This window comes from Diadema setosum, chromosome 21, assembly GCF_964275005.1.
Source record: "Diadema setosum chromosome 21, eeDiaSeto1, whole genome shotgun sequence".
Lineage (NCBI taxonomy): Eukaryota > Metazoa > Echinodermata > Echinoidea > Diadematoida > Diadematidae > Diadema > Diadema setosum.
The window spans coordinates 3,471,480-3,477,499 of record NC_092705.1 but is presented as its reverse complement, the minus strand read 5'-3'; positions in this window follow the sequence as shown (position 1 = coordinate 3,477,499).

The following is a 6,020-nucleotide window of genomic DNA, read 5'->3' as shown; positions in this document are numbered from 1 at the left end:
CCAAAGTAATATCTTATCTTGCTTCGTGTTGATGTGAATATGACTACATTTTTTTTCTGGTGTCGGCAAAGTAGTCTATCAGCTCTTTAAAAAAAAAAAAAAAAAAAAAAAAAAAATTCTTTACTTGTCATTCCAGTCTTTATCAATGAACTCTACGGATTGAATGTAAATGTTTGATTTGGTATCTGTACCAGTTCATGCTCTTTCTGGAAGTGTAGTTACAAAGGTGAGGGGAAGTCACCGTAAAGAATATACTCTGCAATGGATAAGTTTTAGGTACGTAATATGCCTACCATTCACTCTCCTACTCTCCTACTAGACCTACGTATGTAGAGTATAATGTGGTCCACAACCCGGAACCGGACCAGCAAACTCGCCCACATAACTGTACTTCTACCTATGGAAAAACAAGGGTAACATTTTCACTCTCTACAACATGTGTTTTATGTTATGCATGGGGAAGAAATTAATGGCGGTTTTGCGTCCTCTTAGAAAAAAAAACAAAAACAAAAAAACAACGAAAACCACTCACACACACACAATCTCACTTTGGATTTCAAATTCATATATCTGTATCTAAACCATCAAATTTACACTTTCAGAACTCTGGATAGAATTTTAGCAGACAGTCGATTTCCAAGTGAACCACACAACTGCTGGGTAGAGTGATTACCAAAAGCCAACTGAGGTCGGATTGATTTAAAGCAAGTTTTGTGGAAATGCCGCTCAATCATTTCTTCGATTAATTTAACCACCAAATGAAAACATTAGTTAACAGGATTTTTAACCAACTTACATGTACGTTGGTAAATGACAAACATCACTCGAAATACACATCAAACAATGCACATACACTGATACAAACCCCACAATGCAAATTTAGCACTTGAGACACTAATTCAGGACAATTGTTACAACATACATTCTCACTGATGTGATCTAATATGGCAGTCTGTTGCAGAAATAAAGTACAGTTTATGCATACTGTTAACATTTGCGAAGGGAAGTAATATCATATTCTGTGTTTCAACACAGCTAGCACATTCACATGTAAAAGGAAAATTCACGAGATCTGACATTGTATGAGCAACTTTGTAAATCTGAATGGATACATATGAGTTGTCAAAACAATAAAGTAATGGTAATGGATTTTATGAATGATTAAAGTACATGTATGATAATCAACACCAATGTAATTTTGATATTGGACCTACTTTCTATAAGAATAGGTATTCTCATCTCCTACATCTGAAAAAAAAAATAATTACTCAGTGCAAATTCCTAGCAGAAATGCATACTTTACAACATAAAACAAATCAGTTGTTTACATTTCATCTTTCCAACTTCATAAGGACCAATCTTGTAATAAGAAACAAAGTACTTGTATTACATGTAAATGGGGCTAGGGCAATTACCCCCTGGGCAATTACCCCAGACCCTTCCCCTGGCCCTAATCCTAATCTTAATCCTGAACCTAATCCTAACCCTAACCCAAACTCCTAACCCTAGACCTAATCCTAACCCTAATCTTTACTTTTACCTTACCACTATCCAGTATTTAAGCCAGGGGTAATTGCCCGGATACGCATGTACATACATGTAGGACAGGGAAAATAAAGGAGAGAATAGGATTGAGAGAAAAGAGCAGTACAGAGTTCATCAAATGAACTGAGGAAGAAAGAGTGGATACATGGGGTTGATGAGGCTTGAGATTTACAATGATATGGACATGTTATTGTAGTTACAAACACAAACACAAGAAAATCAGGATAAGCAAAGGAATACAACAAAAATGGGCACCTAGTGCTTACATGGTTCAATTTAGCATCTAGTCAGATAACAAAATCAAGTAACAAACAGAATAACATATTACGCATATAATGCAATGACCCGTTTTGAGTCATCTGACATCAAATACTAACTTAATGCAAGGAAAGTACAAACTGAGTGTTAAAGATTATACATGTAATGAAATATTTGATGCCATGTCAACATTTATAGATTTGGGTTTCAAGATAAACTTGAAGCTTCAAAAATCTGTAGTAACATGCTTCGGGTACACTTTAAAGTGCTTGGTCTACTGCTAATTATTTTACTCATTGCCATGCAGCATAAGACAATATTGCATCCATACTCCAAAGTCAAATACACACATGTGACAGGTACTATGTAGGTGCATAGTGAAAAGGTGGAATTTCATCACATGTTTGAATAGTATGTTGGCTACTCGCCTACCTGGGAGAAATGCAAAGAATTCTTTTGTTGTGGGCCTGTATATGTATATACTATCACATTTCTCCTGAGTAGAGTTCTAACTGCGAAGTGATAAACATTAGCCTGCCTTGTATGATAATCATGAAGAACTTGGTCACTTCTTACGAACATAGATGAAATTGCTTGGGGGTACATCTTCACTACTCAAGTGATAGATGAAGGATGCCAGTTATGATAAAGACAATTATATCTTGTGTTTTCAAATTACCATTCACATTATAAAGACGGAAAGTAGTTTGATCAACAATATTTTAGTTAAATTTTCTATAGATTTTTTTTTCATTACCCATGGCAACACATTAAATTACATACCACATTCACCTGTAATAGTGGCCACATATGCCAAATTCTAGGTCAACTCCTAAAAAAAGCAAGAGAGTTGTAACTTGGGTTGGAACCAGGTGCAAGCATGGTTAGCAACAATAGTGTTGACAGATATTTGGGCCAGGTGAGGTCATTTAGAACTAGTTTCCATGGCGATGTCACAGTTTGGTGCTCTATACATCCCTTGTCAACTTGTACACACTATGTGTGGGCGTGGTGTGTAATAATGGAATTAGCAGCTTATCACATATTTGATACTTGTCTACATAATCATAAGTAAAACTAGCTCCTTGAAAAGTGAATACATGTTTCAAAGAAGCATTGACCACTAATAGTATCAATATAAATGTACCTTATCATTCATACCTGCTACAGGTGTATAGTCAAAATACAACAATATCCAAATGGCAAATGGCTTGTGAAATAACATGGTCACTGTTATGAGGAGACCACAATTAAAGGTCAGTGCCTATTTCCCTATAACATTGTATGTACATGTACTTCTCAAGCAACTGCTGTTTTATTATGCGGACTTGATATGGGAAGGGTGGAGATGATGAATAAATGGTTGCATTATGGTTTACTCGGCAAATTTAGAAAATAAGGGATGGATGCCAAAGTTACAAATCCTCCTTGTTTGTACAGGAGTCCCTTTTAAAATGGTCTCACTGCCATGCAATGTGGCCAGCAGTTGAGATTTAGAACGAAGATCAACTTGAAGACAAGATCAGCTGCAGCCACAATGCCTTTGACAAGACTGTGCCCTGTGCTCACATCTGCAGATACATGTACCTGAAGAGGGTATAATTTGCTTTCTCCAATAAGAAGGGATGAAGGGCTGTGACTGTGGATGTTCTGTGTCGACCACATATGAGCAGTTAAAACAGTCCTTCCTGGAAGAACGAAAAAAGCAATATGAAAACAGTGTAAACATTTTGAAGACATATTGATGTGCATCATTTTCTTACGCCTGTATACACATGATACATGTATTTCCAGTAATTTTGTATCATATATTCACTAGCAACTCCAGCAAACTAGGAGGAAGAGTGACCAAGATTAGAAGGTCATGCTTTAATGCTAAAGATCTACTATGCACATACAGGAGTGAGTCAATCATGATATCAGGAAACAGGGGCAAAATTGTTTCAGAAGGGGAGGGGAGGTAGTACAGTCCTGTAAGAAAGCTACAGATCACAACAGAACAATTCACACCTCTGGCCTTCATGGTGTTATTTGTTTGGGTTTTTTTTTTTCCATGTCTAGCTTAATTACAAACCAGAACTATCTTTGCAAAGAAGTGTAACTCTGTCTAAAGTCAATTTTTTTGGACACCCCCCCCCCCAAAAAAAAAAAATAAATAAAAGTGACAGACAATTTTACATTCAAAGTCACATATGACTTGCATTTTCATGTCCTCCGAAACTGATTAAATCGGCATGGGCCAATTTCTTGACCTATGCACCTATGGTACACTATAATATACACTATTAAAATGATTGATTGGTCCATGCTGCATATTGTGATATGTGTCAAATGTATGGGATGTTGCCATAAAGAAAGAGAAGAATCTACATACATGTACATTTCCTTGGAATGAAGGGGCAGGGTAAAGATTAAAAGATGTGCCTTCACAGAAACTTCACTCTTAAGTTAATTTCACTCTTTAATTCTAGGTGACATACAAAATATGTACCTGTGTTGTAATTAGAATTATCAGGTATGGTACAGCACATGTACCATCACTTCCAAAATAAAGTTGTTGTTTCTTCCTCCCACAGGAGTAAGTCAAGTTCTGAACAATGGTTACGGTATAAATGTACCTAGAATGTCAATCTTTTGAATAATGCACTTTCAGTAAATGCTGAAGGCTGAAACTCACAGCTTTCTAGTCAATGAGTGAGCTTGCATATCAAAGCCTGGGCAGGGATGCAGCCTCCTTTGCATGGTCTTTCCGCATTCGCTGAATAGGACAGCAGCAGATTCAATCACTGTTTACCTGAGGGTAAATAATATTTATACAAGTGATGTGTTATACAAATGATGTGTTATACAATGCATTATAACATTATTTCCTTACATGAATAGGGGGAACTTTTTACTCAGTACAAAGAAAATGTAATATAAACAGGTCTCTTTTTAAAAAGCACCTTAGCCCTTCACTCCCATAGCCAACACCACATGCAGGAATTGATTGCCTGAACTTTTGATATCTGATTTTGCCTCTTAAATTGCTCCATTTTGCAGTACAATGCAAGTGCTACTAATATGCCAAGTGCTTATATCAATGAAACTATTCATGAAAATATACATTCGGTATTGCTACCAACATGAATTAACGCACTTAATTACCTGCAGAACACAATACAGAGGGTCATCTTTCCTACCGAGGAACACAAAGGACTGGCACAGCCTTCCAGATGAAGTAGTGGCTGCTTCAATCCTTGACACAATATGTCAAGGGTCAGCAATTAACCAACCACTGCATCATTGACATTTTTTCCCCTACCCCATTGCATTAATGCGGGTACCACCTATCGGCACCCTATGGATTTGCAGCTCGTTTATTCCAAAAGTATAAAACAAATTCGCCTAAGTTTTTCCTCAAATAAGCTGTAAATACTGCAGTTTCAAATCTCGTGACTGTTCTGTTGATTCTGAATCTCCGTTGTAAAATTATGCAATTTTAGTGCGTGCAATGCATTTCTTCGTGCGGCTGAAAAGGGGTACCTCACGATCTGCGCCCCTTCCCTCCATAGGTAATACATGTGAATTTTATAGTCATGCATCCGTTACCGAAGTGGATGTGTGACTGAAATGTGTTTAGTTTGTTTTGTTGGTTTGATTTTCGTTTCTTCGTTACTGTTTTCATAGCTAATGGCACTTAATCCCACACGTACCTTTTTGTTCTATACGTAAATAGCCATGATACGCAGGGTGTCGATGTACCCTGCCGATAGTTGGTACCCTGGTTACCATACATTGAAGAAACTGTCCAAGTGCATTGATTGTGGGAAATGTGGGCATCTTTGGAAAGCAAGACAAGATAATGCACATGCTTACCAGCTACAGTACAGTTAGGCTACAGTTAAAGTGATTTTAAAACATTACCTTTAACTTGGTCAGACTCAGAGGGTCAGCCTGAGAGGATTTGATATACTTTCTAACAAGATAAATCTGTCCTACTTCACTGCCTGTCTGATGTTGCGAGACTGAACGCGAGTAAATTCAAGTAAACATAGTCTTTGTCATGCCAATTGACAAAGTTGTGGTTATGTGTATGCATTTATACCAGTGCGGTGGCAGTATGGCAGTACAAAAACACCTACATTGTACGTAGTACGTGACCTACATCCAGGCCTATACTAATAGGCAGAGTCAGTACCCAAAACATAATACTATACCAGTGCGATGGCAGTATA